The sequence below is a fragment of the Lithobates pipiens genome, unplaced genomic scaffold, assembly GCF_037356315.1.
Source record: "Lithobates pipiens isolate NorthernLeopardFrog02 unplaced genomic scaffold, aLitPip1_a1.2 Scaffold_16, whole genome shotgun sequence".
NCBI classification, from domain to species: Eukaryota; Metazoa; Chordata; class Amphibia; order Anura; family Ranidae; genus Lithobates; species Lithobates pipiens.
Genome location: NW_027507748.1, coordinates 237,118,212 through 237,134,232, shown reverse-complemented (window position 1 = coordinate 237,134,232; position 16,021 = coordinate 237,118,212). Strand labels below are relative to the sequence as shown.

Sequence of the window (16,021 nt, the reverse complement as noted above, 5' to 3'; positions counted from 1 at the left end):
CATCCCTGTGCTATGCTCATTATGAGGGGCTCGCACCATCCCTGTGCTATGCTCATTATGAGGGGCTCGCACCATCCCTGTGCTATGCTCATTATGAGGGGCTCCCACCATCCCTGTGCTATGCCGACTTCCTCCTGGGGCTGCTTACGGTGCAGGTGTCAGTGCTGTATATCACGGTGCTGATGTCAGTGCTGTATATCACGGTGCAGGTGTCATTGCTGTATGTCACGCTGCTGATGTCAGTGTTCTCTATCACGGTGCTGCTGTCAGTGCTGTATATCACGGTGCTGGTGTTAGTGCTTTATGTAACGCTGCTGATGTCAGTGCTCTCTATCACGGTGCTGTTGTCAGTGCTCTCTATCACGGTGCAGGTGTCAATGCTGTATGTCACGCTGCTGATGTCAGTGCTCTCTATCATGGTGCAGGTGTCATTGCTGTATGTCACGCTGCTGGTGATCATCTCCTGCACCCTCTTCTTTGCCTACCTTGACCTTCCCTCTCCTCCATTGCCTTCATGCGCTCCACAGTCCTGAATTGTCACAACAATTTCCCATATAAAAAAAGAATGCTTGTAGTTGTCGCTCCCAGATTCACCTCATACATGTGTTATGTCATTGGCCATGTGGTGGGACTATGTTTGCACAGCTATTAATTATTTTGTGGTTGCAAATTTGACCTGTAGGTTTGCAAAGTTCGCCTCCCATTGAAGTCAATGGGGCCCGGCGCGAACGTTCCGGTTCGCGAACTATCGGCCGCGTTCGCGATCCACGTCCGCGAAACGTGGAAGTTCGTCCATCACTATTTGTGAGACATGCTATATATCTTTTTTTGAGAAATGCTATAGGCCAGGCTTTGTGAGATATGCTATATATCATTTATTTATTTATTTTTTTGAGAAGTGCTATATACCAGGCTTTGTGAGAAATGCTATATAACGGGCTTTGTGAGAAATGCTATATAACGGGCTTTGTGAGAAATGCTATATAACGGGCTTTGTGAGAAATGCTATACTCTGCTGCGAGTCTGGGCTGTGTACTCTGCTGCGAGTCTGGGCTGTGTACTCTGCTGCAAGTCTGGGCTGTGTACTCTGCTGCGAGTCTGGGCTGTGTACTCTGCCATGTGATGAGCTGTATACTCCTGACACTATTGGTGGAAGCAATACAGGGGATGGAGTAGGTGGATTCTATAAGGGGTGGGGCTTATAAGTGTGAGGGATCAAAAAGGAGGGGCGGGTCTGGCGCCTCCTCATCTTAAAACTTCACCAGCCACCACTGCACACAAAACGTGTGGCAGCACAGTGGCTGTTTAGCACTTCAGCCTAGCAGCACTGAGGTTCTTGGTTCGAAACCCAATCCCACTACCAGTGATTACATTTTTGATGGGTTTCACATAATGGAACCCCAAAAAATAACCTTATAAATTAAGAAAGTGTGGGTTTGCACCAAATCTAGAATTGTGTTTTGGGCCAGATATGGTCTGGTGTGATCCTGAACACATATTTTAATGTGTGCTTATTAGTGGTGCAACAGATCGTCACCGATCCATGATCCGAACGGGTCAACCTGTTCGGATCGGCACACCACGTGATCTGTGGAGCGCTCTGCAGCCTCGGCCTTAGGAAAGGCAGCGGCTTCGACCTAGCTCTGGAGCTGCCGCCATCTTGGTACACCCGGCGGTGAGCTGCGCACTGACATCATCACCCCTCAACTGCTCGTGGATCTGATCTGGCCGGTGTTCTACCGAGAAAAGTCCACCCGGCGGATAAGGACCCCGTTGTACTGCGCAGGCGCAGTTCCGAAGGACTACGGAGCTGCCGAAAATTGCCGAACCTAAACAGTTGTGAGTGAGCTGTACACCGCGCATGCGCAATTAACATGTCATTGTACGAGATGATGCTGCACGCTCCCGATGCTCGTGCTACTCTGCAAGGGGCGGGTCTATTATTACGCTAAGCAAGAGGCAGGTCTGCTATATTGTGTAAGCAAGGGGTGAGTCTATTATTATATTGTGTAAGGGGCGGATGGCTACAGAAGAGGCCGAATTTTTAATTAATTTTATTGTAAAAGACGCTGTTCATTGGTTTAAAAATGGCGTGTAGTTTATTGTTAAAAGCACCCCAAGTTATCAGCTTACGCGATATAACAGTAATAATAGACCCGCCCGTTGGTTAGATGATAGCTGCCCCTTGCAGAGTAGCATGTGCATCGGGAGCGTGCGGCATTGTCTCGTACAATGACATGTTAATTGCGCATGCGCAGTGTACAGCTCACTCACAGCTGTTTAGGTTCAGCAGCTCCGTAGGCCCCCTGCGCAGTACAGGGGCGTCCTTATCCACTGGGGGGAACTTTTTTGGCAGGTCACCGGCTTCTATTCTGGTAAGGTAAGACTAAACACTAGTCTTCCTATACTGTATAGCGTGGGGGATATTTCTGTGGATATTACAGTGGGAGAGATTGTGGATATTACAGTGGGGACTATATGGTGGTGGAATTTTTTAAGGTTTTTGCAAATTCAATTATTATTTGCTGATCCGAAAAATGATCCGATCTGTGCCTGATCTGAGGAATGGTCCAAACTGAGTTTTTTGATCCATTGAGTGCTGATGATGAATGACAAATTCATTTTGTCACCAATTTGTGTGAAGCAGCCCTCACAAAGTTGTAATTTCCTGTTTTGTACCCTCCACATGCCCAACAACCTACAAGTTTAATTTGGAGATTTTGAAAATGAAACCAAGGCATGGCTAGTTCATAATGTGCATTTATGAGATTACGGCCATCATCAGAGAGAGGGAGGCAGCTGGACAAGGAAGAAGAGTCCCAATATGGCGCAGATCTCGGCTGAGATATGACAAGTGAAAGTAAGCAAAAATAAACTTATAACATGGGATTTCTTGAAAAAAGAATATAGTGATGTGCATTGTAAACACTTATTGCCCTTATGTTTTTTTCCATTCATTGCGGCTGAGTTTATTACCGCTTTAATGGTGATTCTAGCATATGGAAAAAAAAAATAATTCAGTGGCTGGGAGTTTAAAAAGACAGGGCCATTCACTGAAACTGAAAAATAAGCGGTTTAACCTTAAACTGCGTGTCAAGAGTTAAAAAATAAAAATAAAATCTATTAGATGAGAATCTTGATGATATGGGAATTATGGGGGCTATGGGAATTATTAACATGGAGACAGGCACAAAGGGTGAACTAGATGGGCTGGTGACTTTATTCAGCCTTCTTGGTGCTGCATTCAGGAAGCTGACTCTAAACTTTCCTCTTGCTCCTTATCTGCAAACTGACCAAACTCATCTGTTAAAATGTACAAATTTAAAAAGAACACTAATCATGTGATCTGTAGTCATCCTTAAAAGAAATATTCTAACGAACACGGAGATGGGGAAGTTGGTGCTAAACTGGAACACGGAAACGATTACTGGAATACCCGCAGTTAGCACACCTTGATCAACCCTTGAAGGCGATTAGTTGCTGTTGTGTTGACAGGAAAAGCAGCTCTTGTCACTGATTGGAGGAGGTGAGTGACGTTGTCCCTGTGACAGTAGGGAAGGAGTAGCTGATCATCACTTTGAGTAGAGGAGCTCGAACAGCTGTGCTGGGTGGACGGCAGAGAATTTTGTGTGTAGAGACGATCTGTAGTGTCTGGGATAAAGTCGGGTGAGTTGTTACCGCCATATGATAACATTTTATAGATCAGTATGACTTGATGCTCAGGTTACTGCTGTTTGTGGACTTTTACTTTGTATTATTGTGCGGTACGGATGGTGGTGTGATCAATTTGCCATAATTGGCTATAACTTTAGTCCTTGTCTCAGATCCGCTGCTAGTAATAAAGAACAACAGCCAATGTGGATCGGATATTATATTGATGGTGTGATGTCTAATGGCTCGTTGTCTTGGGACATAACAGACTTGTATGTCTAAATAGCGCTGTCACGTGCCTGCCCTGTGTAGCGGAAAGACCATGAGTCATCACAATCGAAAGTGAAAATAACTGTTGTGTTTATAGAGATCTGTGGACGTGTCGGAACCGCTCGCTGTGTTTTGGTTCTCTGTACAGGGAATGATCTGGGAAGATTACACAAACCTCTACCTTCCTGATCAGGTTCTGGGTGCTTGTCTTCATGTGACTTTAGATGAGTTCCGACTATTATCTTCCAGCGAGTGTGATTTCTCCTGTATTCACCATCACACTTCAGTGGATAGCAATGGAAATTACATTATTTTATTTATGTATTAGTATTATTTTTAATTTGCTTTTCTTGCATGAATTATTATATTAAAAAAAAATATATATATTATAATTTTTTAAAATATATTTAACACCTGTTTTGTCTAATGAAGAGCGTTGTATTGGCTCCTCAACACCTACTTTAACCTACTAAATATAAATACTGGACCACAACCAGTTTTGCGCACAGTTACGGGGAGGTTCCCCATTTACCTCAATGGGTCGCACTCAGCGGGTGATGCCGCTCCGCCAAGGACAAGGGGGTATCTTGTCACAGTGCAAAGCACCCCAGCCGCTGACTGTAGCAAACGCCGCTCAACAGTGGGGTTTTGCCACATCCCAAATGCAAGTGTAAATGAGCCCTTACAGGTATTTGTATAGTGCTGACAATATAAGCAGCACTAATATTTATACGCACATCAATCCTTCCCCTCTAGGAACCTACAATCCCTAGCTCACATTCATACATACTAGGTTAATTGGCTCCTGTCGAAATTGGCGCTATCAGCATGTCTTTGGAGATGTGGCAGAAACCTGAGTACCTGGACGAAACCCTAATAGGCACAAGGGGGACCATGCAAACTGCATGCAGGTAGTGCCATGGTTGGATTTCATACCAAAGACACTAGTGCTGCCAGTTGGAAGTGCTAACCACTCGTTTTCTATGGTGCCCTTTTCACATCAATGTAACATGGTGCAGCACCATTTTGAAAAAGTACAGTTGCTTTTTTGGTGCAGCATAGTGCATATTTTTTGCACCTTTATTTTTCAATAGGAGCTCATCAAAAACAAATGTTCATGTGCGTGTGTTTGTTTTTTTTTTTTTTTTTTTTTTTAATAGGGTTTGTGTTCAAGGCTCGGTTCACACTGCTGCGATGTCTGAGATCGGATGTGATTCGCACCGCACTGCAGTGCAAATCACATGCGATCTCTGTGCGATGCGATTTCAGCCATACAAATAGTATGGCTGAATTCGCATCGCATTCGGCCCAAACTCATACAGGACCCTTTTTTGATCCGCAGCAGAATCGGATCGCATGGGTGTTCACACCATGCGCTCCGATTCCTGTCCGAGTTTGCAGATCACACTACGATATGCGAACTGATTTGGAGGTGTCATTAACTTTTAATTGACACTCCCAGCAGTTCACATAGGGCAGTGTAAGCTGCCGCCAGGAGACATGCGATGCAGGAACCCGCAGTGGATTTGCAGCGTTCCCGCATCGCAGCAGTGTGAACCTAGCCTTACACCAGTTTCCTTCTCCAAAAAAAAAAAAAACACAGTGAAACATGAAAACATATAAAAATCCCAGATTCCATGATCATGCAGCAGCAGTATGAAGAAAATAGCGTGTGATACTGCGCCACGGAATATATAAAAGTGAGATAAATATTGAATATAAATTTGACAATAGAAAATTCTAAAAAGGAAAAGCTGCCTCTACAATTTGCTACCACCCAAAAGTGGAGCAAAGAGAATGAATGGAATGGTGTAGAAATAGCAGGTAAAAAATAGATGGTGTTGCGCTCCACGCCAAATAAATTAAATCTAATAACACAATTGATAAATAATCGCATAAAATCTTGAAGACGCACTCATGCGATTAAAATTACTATTAATTATAACTACAAACTTTAGTGCAAAAAATTAATGCCAAGTGATTAATACAGTGCTCGGAGTAAAGCTAGTTCCTACTATTATTCATGAATGAAGGAACTAAAATGATCTATACAATCGTAATAAAGTGCCAGATAAAAAACGCAGCTCTTAATAGAAATACTTCAAAAGAATCGTGACATCAAACAAATCTGTGTCAGTCCATGAAAGTGCATCCAAGTGCCAGCATGTGTGCAAAACTTATATATAAAAAAACATATATAATAAATACACAAAAAAAATATATATATATAGAGCGGTGTGTGAAAAGTATGTATCACAGAGTGCAAAGACAATAGTCCAACAAACGTGATTGCTAAAAGTGTCTCTAAATTAACATAAAAAACTTAGTAATAAAGTTCATGCAGGAAATGAAATAAATCCACGCTGTGCTATGTGAAGAAATTAATCCTGTGAACGACCCCGGGATAATTCCACCAGTGATCTTGCAGCTCCTTAAACGTGGGTGCTCACACACTGAGTGCAGTGGGTACCTTACCTCACTGCTGTCAGTCAGACAGCAATATGCTCCAATATAGCGGTTGTGTCCTCAAATGTGATGTATGTTCTCAGTGGGTGTAGGGGTACTCCAATACTTTGCGGTGTATGTCCTAAATGCAGTCTGGGCGCCCCCAAAACTTTTCCTCCAGATACTCCGCAAAGGATCGCAAGTCAGACCCAAGAAAGAAAAAAGGGGGGCTCCAATAGTGAAGTACGTCACACAAAAACTTTATTATAAAAGGACCAAGTCCTGGGTACTCACATTTATGCAGTAAAATTCAAACGTTTTTTACATCTGACTTGCGATCCTTTGCGGAGTATCTGGAGGAAAAGTTTTGGGGGCGCCCAGACTGCATTTAGGACATACACCGCAAAGTATTGGAGTACCCCTACACCCACTGAGGACATACATCCCATTTGAGGACACAACCGCTATATTGGAGCATATTGCTGTCTGACTGACAGCAGTGAGGTAAGGTACCCACTGCACTCAGTGTGTGAGCACCCACGTTTAAGGAGCTGCAAGATCACTGGTGGAATTATCCCGGGGTCGTTCACAGGATTAATTTCTTCACATAGCACAGCGTGGATTTATTTCATTTCCTGCATGAACTTTATTACTAAGTTTTTTATGTTAATTTAGAGACACTTTTAGCAATCACGTTTGTTGGACTATTGTCTTTGTACTCTGTGATACATACTTTTCACACACCGCTATATATATATATTTTTTTTTTTTGTGTATTTATTATATATGTTTTTTTATATATAAGTCGTGCACACATGCTGGCACTTGGATGCACTTTCATGGACTGACACAGATTTGTTTGATGTCACGATTCTTTTGAAGTATTTCTATTAAGAGCTGCGTTTTTTATCTGGCACTTTATTACGATTGTATAGATCATTTTAGTTCCTTCATTCATGAATAATAGTAGGAACTAGCTTTACTCCGAGCACTGTATTAATCACTTGGCATTAATTTTTTGCACTAAAGTTTGTAGTTATAATTAATAGTAATTTTAATCGCATGAGTGCGTCTTCAAGATTTTATGCGATTATTTATCAATTGTGTTATTAGATTTAATTTATTTGGCGTGGAGCGCAACACCATCTATTTTTTACTTACTATCACTTTGAGGGGAGGGTTTGCACCTCTGTCGGTGTTTTTGCTGCAACCACACCAGCCTGCTTAAATTCTACCATTATAGCGCGAGGATAACCCACCATTACCAATGGTGTAGAAATGGCGCTAAATAGGGATGAGCCAGATGTTCGCTTCAATCCCATGTTCGAATCGAACCTCGTTCGTTCATCGAAACCAGAACGTTGTGGGCTGTTGGCATCAAATTCGTGTGATACGAACGACCCACAATGCACTGCGCCAGTCGCAGTGCATTGCTGGCTGATGATTGGCCAAGCATGCACTGTGACCCCACATGCTTGGCCAATCACAGTGCCGGCAGCGAGGAGAGCCATAATTGGCCAATTATAGCTCAGGGGGTTTAGTACACGCCCCACACTATGCAAGGCTGCCAGCGCGGCGGCCTTGTGTAGTGTGTTGCGGCGTTCATAGAGAGAAGGATAGGCAGGGACAGTGTCAGCTATGCTTTACTTCTTTAGATAGCTCTGTTACAGTGAGTGCAGTGTTCAGGGAGAGAGCAGGATAGGCAGGGAGTTGTGTCAGCTTTGCTTCCTAACCTAGCGTTGTTACAGTGGGTGTAGTGTGCCTCCTGCACAGCATACACCTGAATCTACCCCCTCGTTGCTGGTGTTGTGTAGTTAATTTGTGCAACACAGGCATCTGCCTAACATTAACATAACATATTTTGGGTGCGGGGTTCCCCTTAACCACTTCAGCCCCGGACCAATTTTCAGCCTAAGGACCAGAGGTCTTTTTACAATTTCGCACTGCATTGCTTTAACTGGTAATTGCGCGGTCATGCAATGTTGTACCCAAACGAAATTTGCGTCCTTTTCTTCCCACAAATAGAGCTTTTTGATGGTATTTGATTGCCTCTGCAATTTTTATTTTTTGCGATATAAATGGAAAAAGACTGAAAATTTAGAGAAAAAAAAAAAAAAGATATTTTCTACTTTTTGTTATAAGAAAAATCGAATAAACTCAATTTTAGTCATACATTTTAGGGCAAAATTTATTCAGCCACATGTCTTTAGTAAAAAAAAAATGTCAAGCGTATATTTATTGGTTTGCGCAAAAGTTATAGTGTCTACAAACTAGAGTACATTTTCTGGAATTTACACAGCTTTTAATTTATGACTGCCTATCTCATTTCTTGAGGTGCTAAAATGGCAGGGCAGTACAACCCCCCCCCCCCCCCAAATGACCCCATTTTGGAAAGTAGACACCCCAAGGAAATTGCTGAGGGGCAAGTTGAGCCCATTGAATATTTTTTTTTTTTTTGTCCCAAGTGATTGAATAATGACACAAAAAAAAGTTTACAAAAAGTTGTCACTAAATGATATATTGCTCACACATGCCATAGTTATATGTGGAATTGCACCCCAAAATATATTCTGCTGCTTCTCCTGAGCACGGGGATACCACATATGTGGGACTTTTTGAGAGTCTAGCCGCGTACGGCACCCCGAAAACCAATCACTGCCTTCAGGATTTCTAAGGGTGCAAATTTTTGATTTCACTCCTCACTACCTATCAGTTTCGAAGGCCATAAAATGCCAAAATAGCACAAAACCCCCCCAAATGACCCCATTTTGGAAAGTAGACACCCCAAGCTATTTACTGAGAGGCATGTTGAGTCCATGAAATATTTTATATTTTGCCACAAGTTGCAGGAATATTACAATTTTTTTTTTTTTTTTTTTCACAAAGTTGTCACTAAATGATATATTGCTCACACATGCTATGGGCATAAGTCAAATTACACCCCAAAATAAATTCTGCTGCTTCTCCCGAGTACGGGGATACCCCATGTGGGGGACTTTTTGGGAGCCTAGCCACGTACGGGACCCCGAAAACCAAGCACTGCCTTCCGGATTTAAATATAAAACGCTACCAAAAAATAACTGTTAGCGATCGCAGGGATCAGGCCTGACTCTGCGATCGCTGCAGTTATGTGTTTAGTGTTTTGTAAGTGACAGTAATCGATCGATACTGCACTTGGGTGGGCTGGGCGGAGGGGCAAAACGCAGGTGCTAGCAGGTATCTGGGCTGATCCTGCTAACAATGCGTTTTTTTGGAACCCTAAACTGCTGGGGACGCTAGTATAGATCTGATCAGATCAGATATTGATCTGTTCAGATTCTATACCACTACGGGAGGTGTATGCTTTGTGTGTGGGTGTTAGCGGTACTGGCACTAACCTAGCGCTGCCTGGGGCGACACAGACCCTGACCCTAAAACCTAATTGATATCACCCGCCGGGTGATCAGGGGGTTAAACCTTTATTGGGTGATAAATGGTGGGTGCCCTGATGCTATAAAAAGCAAACTAACCAGTCACCCATAACACTTATACGGTGATCACTGGTGAAAGGGTTAACTAGGGGCAATCAGGGGGTTCAAATTTTTATTAGGTAGTATATGGAGGTCCCTGGCGCTATATAAAAACCTGACGGGGAACCTAAATAACTAACTGGCTAACCAGCGTCACCAGTGACACTTATACTGTGATCGCTGGTGAAAGGGTTAATTAGGGGCAATCAGGGGGTTAAAACCATTATTGGGTAGTATATGGGGGTACCTAGCGCTATAAAAACCTGGTGGTGAACCTAAAAAAATAACTAGCTACCTAGCGACGCTAGTGACACTAATGCAGCGATCAGAAAAATGATCGCTTAGTGACACTGGCAAAAGGGGGTGAAAGGGTTAAAACCATTATTGGGTAGTATATCGGGGTACCTAGCACTATAAAAACCTGGTGGTGAACCTAAAAAAATAACTAGCTACCTAGCGACACTAATGCAGCGATCAGAAAAATGATCGCTTAGTGACACTGGCAAAAGGGGGTGAAAGGGTTAACTAGGGGCAATCAGTGGTAGGGGGCTACCCTGGAGCTAACACTAACTGCCCTGACACTTTTTACTGTCACAACTGACACTGAATGCAGTGATCAGTAAATAAATGATCACTGCAATCAGTGACACTGACTGGGGAGGGGGGGGCGATCGGGGGGGGGGGGGTTTGTGTGCCTACATGTTAGTGTAGTGTTTGCACTTACTTTCACTGTTCTCCTCGTAGTCTGGTCAAAAAGACCGCCCCGAGGAGAATGACCTCACTTCCTCACACAGTGGGAGGAAGCTTCTCATTCGCCAGGAGCGATCGAGAGGGGGTGGCCAGAAACCAACGGCCATCCCCTCATCCCGGATCGCTCCTGAAGCAAAACGGACCCCCCACCCGCTGGAAGGCAAGCACGTACATGCCATTCTGATGACGTACATTGGCATGCGGTAGTCCTTAAGTGGTTAATATCCATATAAGACCCAAAAGGGCTGGTAATGGGCTGGGGTAGGGGGGCTGATTGGGTAGCCATGCCATTTTTCTCATTTTCATCCATATTGCAAGAACAAGACATTACATTAAAGTCACAAGCAGTTTTAAACGGATTATTTTCCTTTACAAATGTCATTTTGTGCAGGGACTGTTCTAAACATGGGAAACACATGCCACTTCATAGGCATACTATAGACACCCCCCCCCAGGTACAATATTTAAAGGAGTATTTCACTTTTTTTTTCACTTTATGCATCATTAAAATGACTCCTCCAGAAAAAACTTTGCCTTTTAAAACTTCTTTTTGCATTGATACATGTCCCCTGGGGCAGGGCCCGGGTCCCCAAACCCTTTTTAGAACAACAACATGTATATTGGCCGTTATAATTAGCACTTTAAATTTTGAATGTTCGCGTCCATTGTAATTAATAGGGTTCTAACGTTTATGCGATCTTTCGGTCTGTTCGCAGGTTCTGGTGCGAACCGAACCAGGGGGTGTTCGGCTCATCCCTAGCGCTAAACCTCTGGTGAGTAAAGGTGTGTGGTTTACTAATAGATGCACTTAATATAAATAATAAAAACCCAATAACTATGACAAGAATTCCCTGACGGGGTTCTGTTATAAAGAAATAACGTATTAACCAAAGTGGTGAAAATCAAAAAATCTGTGAATGCCAAAAATCCAAAATTCTGTTTTAGACCCCATGTCTGGTATGTAAAAAAAATATGGCTGAAGAAGAATTGATTATTGATGTGCTTGAAGGCACCCAAAACCAACAAAAGAAAAAATTAAATAAGAAAAAAATGGAAATAAACTCAATAAGAATTACACATTAAAATGTGTTACACCCTCTGCATGTAAAAATCATTGGTACTAACAAAAATAATGAGAGATGGTGGTGCCTGCTGTTGACATGTGAGAAAATCTTAGTGGCTTAGGTGGTCTTTCAACCACCAGACCCCTGCAGTTAAAATTTGCTGCAGCTTAACCATGATTATCAAAAAACATAACGTATATGAGTGTATAAAGAAAAGTCAAACCATGTGTATATTGGAAGAAAGAGAAGAAATATTCCAACTGCCTGTTAAGTGTACTAGAAGAGTGTTAGACCCCCTATGTTATAAGTAGTAAAAAATGCGTATAAAACAAATAATAAACAATATGTTAATATGAATTAGAGAAACCTCTAATGGCACCTGATACTGCTGTAGCAGTGAAATATTACATTCTCACTGTTTTAGACCCCCTGCAAAAATCGCACTCTGTAGTCATAACAAACCGTGTCAGATCTCGAATAAAAAGCAACTTAGGTGGTTACAAAAAGAAAAAAAATATATAAACCTAGAAAAAGAAAACATTTAAAAAATAAATTAGATATGAAAAACTGTATTAGCCACTAATATGGTGAAAAGTGACTTGTGCTCAGCAAATGATCTCCAGTGCCTGGTCAAAGTGCTGTTATTAATCCTTTAGGTTAGGGGTCATCAACCCCCGGTCCGCGGCCCACTACCGGGCCGTAGCGTCTTTGCAGCTGGGCCACGGCAGACTCTAAGACACCGGTGGATTGAGAGGAAAGCGGGCGGGTGAATAAGAGCAGCGGGCTGGCGAGCAGAGATGACATCTCTCTCCGCCCGCCTAGCATCCCCGCTCTCAGCTCTTCCGCCCTCACAACGTGTGGAATGACGGCGGTGCGGCGGGGAGCAGAGAGATGACATCATCTCTCCCTGCCCGCCTAGCATCACCGGTCTTCCGCCCTCACAGCATACAGAATGTCGGAGGTGCGGCGGGGAGCAGAGAGATGACATCATCTCTCACTGCTCTCCCCGCATCTCTGCTCTCCTGCCCTCATATAACAAAGACCACTGAACCAGTGTCACCAATGCAGTGACAATCCTCATCTGGTGGCACTGGCGGGTGATGTGGCAAGTGGCATTCCTCAACTGGTGACAGGCAGGTGATGTGGCAAGTGGCATTCCTCAACTGGTGGCAGGCAGCGTGGCAAGTGGCATTCCTCAACTGGTGGCAGGCAGCGTGGCAAGTGGCATTCCTCAACTGGTGGCAGGCAGCACGGCAAGTGGCATTCATCATCTGGTGGCACAGGCAGGTGACGTGGCAAGTGGCATTCCTCATCTGGTCGCACAGGCAGGTGATGTGGCAAATGGCATTCCTCAACTGGTGGCAGGCAGCATGGCAAGTGGCATTCCTCAACTGGTGGCAGGCAGCGTGACAAGTGGCATTTCTCATCTGGTGGCAGGCGACTTGGAAAGTGACACACTCAGGGCTCCCACTGATTCTGCATTATGGTGAGTTGAACTATTTCATTTATATTACAATGTAATATAAGAAATAATGCGCTTCAATCATTCTGACACCATACCATACCAACCATGGTGCCAGGATGACTGAAGTACCAACAGCCGAACACCAGCTATTGCCCGATAAATTGCCGGCAAAATTTGCTTACCCCCCCCACGTGTGTGCGTACATCACCCCCAGTCCCTCGCCGGGCCTTGGCACAATTTTCTTCCACGCATCCGGTCCCCGGGGCCAAAAAGGTTGGGGACCACTGCTTTAGGTGACAATAGTGCCAGTGAGCTTATCCCTGCTGATAGTGATTTTGCACTCACCAGATTGCCTTACCCCCCCAGCGGTATCTCATTTTCACAGTGTAAGCCCCTGTGTAGCTCTCTGGGATCAGCTGGACCCATCTACTTCTCAAATGCTTGTACAACTATAGACTGTGTCATCTCTCTCTCTATCTCCTGCACTGACAACACCAGTTACCGCTCAGAAGCAGTATGAACCTAGGCTAAGGATTCATTCCCATGATGACCCATACTGGGTAAACCTCATTCACTGCTAGGGCACATATAAAACAATTGTTTTCAATGTGCTTTACCAGTCAATGATGCTTATCCGTAAAAAATAGTTTTCCATATGCCCCGTTTCTGCTGCAGTGCCGCCTGGAGGCAAGCATATGCAAAAGTGTAGCATTTTACCATAGTGCACTGGAAGTAAAGCTATTCACTGCTGGGACACATGGCAAACAATTGTAAAGGTTGATGCAATAGAGTAAAATACAAAGAGGGGGGCGCCTCTGGGTGTAGATGTAACACACAATTTTATTTATAAATTACATTATACACACACACACACACACACACACACACACACACACACACACACACACACACACACACACACACGTAAGATCATCAAAAGCAGGTAGGTTTAAAAGTCATCCATCAGGAAGAGACCTTCAGATTCGTCAGAAACTCTTCCTGTTTGGGGCTCTATTGCCACCTGTTGTGTACACCGCAGGATAGTAATGCCGGGCGCGGTGGAGAAAATCTCAGAACGAGGCTTGGAACACGGTGAACAGCAGATGCGGAGAGATGACGTCACTGGTAGGCAACGCGTTTCATGAGCGTACGGGCTACAATGACGTGTTAGCTGCGCTCCTTCATCGAGCTGGGGATGGATGAAGATCCTCACAATAAAAATACTAAGGGGGAGCGGCCAGAGCGGGGAGCATTGTGATAGGTCAACGGACATAAAGATGCCACAATTATTTAAAAAAATTACCATTGCGTACAGTTATAATTTTAAACGAAAAAGGAAGGTGGAAAATATCCTAATTACTAACAAGTTAATTACTTAAAAAATTCTAAAAGATCAATAATTCGATTATAATTGGCAAACTCTCAATGGTGATTAGAATCGCACATAATGGCAAAACTATATATAAAAAAAAAAGGACGGAAAATACAAAATATAAAAAATATATATATTTTATAAAATTAAGAAAAAAATAATTTATATATATATATATATATATATATATATATATATATATATATAATATATATATATACACACACACACATACTAATGCATGAAGAAACCAATAAGTTATAATGACTCAAAAAAAGATAATAAAAATAGATATGAAAAATACTAAATGTATAGGAATTAATAATAAAAATTAGGGATTATTTAACTTTCATGGACACATACACACAAAAAGCAAAAAAAATTCAAGAAATTAAAATATACATATCTAATATAATATCAGAATTAATAGGTGAATAGGGATTTCTACTGAGCGTGAAGATCTTACAGTAAAAATATATTCTACTTACGTAAGAATAAACAAGCAAAAAGATGCATGCATAGATATGTATACAAAAAGCTTCAAAGAATTTACGCAAAAGGCACAGAAATAAACAACAATAAAAGCCTATTGAAAAGTGTGTGTGTGTGTGTGTGTATATGTGTATATATATATATATATATATATATATACACACACACACACACACAAAGGGGGGAGGGGAAACCACTATATTATTGTTATACTTATTCTAGAAAAAGAGACACCCGCCACCCCCATGGACAGAGCAAATCAAAAAAAGGAAAAAGAAACCTGCAAGTATAGGTAAAGACATTAAACAAATTTAGGCTTAGATTGAAATTCAGTAAAAAAATACAGACAAATCTGAGAGAACAGTTGGGCCTACATGGCGCGATGCAATAGATTATTGGTGTTTTCATGAATACAAATGCATACAGGCATTCACGTCTATGGCTGGCTGTATGAACCACTTGCAGCTGTCACGATGCAGGAAAATGCCAGGAATTTATGCTAGAGGATGTTTGCGCCTGCAATCATCAATGTGTATGTACCCTTTAATTGGAGGCACAGGTGCAGCACAGAGCCCGCTGCCAGCAGCCTGTTAGAATAAATGACAGACTGATATGCAGTGGCTGGATGCTGTTCTGAGCGGTACTCACACACAGGTCTCTGAACATATATGGCCCTAAATGCAAGCACTGCTCAAAACAGCATCTAGCAACCCATTTCAGCAATTCATTGTTTTTAACAAGCTGCATGCTGTTTCTCTGCTTGCCCCAAAAAGCCACTGCTTTCTGCCTGAAAACACTACACTCAGATGTGAATGCGGCCTTAGGGCAACCTAAACTGTAAGGTTTCATGCACACAAGATGTTTTGCAGACTCTCCTAGAAGCCTTTCTTCCAGACCTCAGTTACACAACAAATTCCTGCAGCGACAATCTGTGGATTCTTGCAGTTGGAATCACAGGTGAGTACAGACAGCTGAAGATTCGGTCTATGCAAAGGTACCTACC

General features: G+C 42.8%; 1 protein-coding gene across 7 annotated transcripts in view; it reads left to right on the top strand.

Moving 5' to 3' along the window:
• The first annotated feature begins 3,369 nt into the window (after nt 1–3,369).
• The window catches only part of LOC143982462 (membrane cofactor protein-like), a 233,715-nt gene continuing 221,063 nt past the window's right edge, over nt 3,370–16,021 (top strand). For 2 of the 7 annotated variants that reach the window (XM_077481198.1, XM_077481192.1), the window contains exon 1: nt 3,522–3,666. The gene's annotated coding sequence lies outside the window, so the exon portion shown is untranslated. Of the gene's footprint in view, nt 3,667–3,976; nt 4,115–11,341; nt 11,409–16,021 lie in introns of those variants that run through there. The other 5 variants (XM_077481193.1, XM_077481194.1, XM_077481195.1 and 2 more) reach the window with 5 other exon arrangements.